A 414-nucleotide genomic window follows, 5' to 3' on the forward strand; every position below is an offset into this window, starting at 1 on the left:
GAGTGGCGCAGCGGGAGCGTGCTGGGCCCATAACCCAGAGGTCGATGGATCGAAACCATCCTCTGCTAAACAGTTTATTTTAAGTGCGAACAACATTTTAAAAAAATGTGTTGTTTCATGGACATGTCTCAGTGCCATTATATATATTTTTCTACCTCTTCCAACAGTTCGTATAGGTCATACTGTTTACACAGTATCCCAGTGGCCTAAGACACTGGACTCCTAAGCCATGGATTGTGAGTTCTAGTCTTTTCTGAAGTGGATGGAAGCAGAGTGGCGCAACGGGAGCGTGCTGGGCCCATAACCCAGAGGTCGATGGATCGAAACCATCCTCTGCTAAACAGTTTATTTTAAGTGCGAACAACATTTTTTAAAAATGTGTCGTTTCATGGGCATGTCTCAGTGCCATTATAT

Source organism: Oncorhynchus mykiss, chromosome 7, assembly GCF_057628025.1.
Source record: "Oncorhynchus mykiss isolate SJ-2025 chromosome 7, ASM5762802v1, whole genome shotgun sequence".
Classification (NCBI taxonomy): domain Eukaryota; kingdom Metazoa; phylum Chordata; class Actinopteri; order Salmoniformes; family Salmonidae; genus Oncorhynchus; species Oncorhynchus mykiss.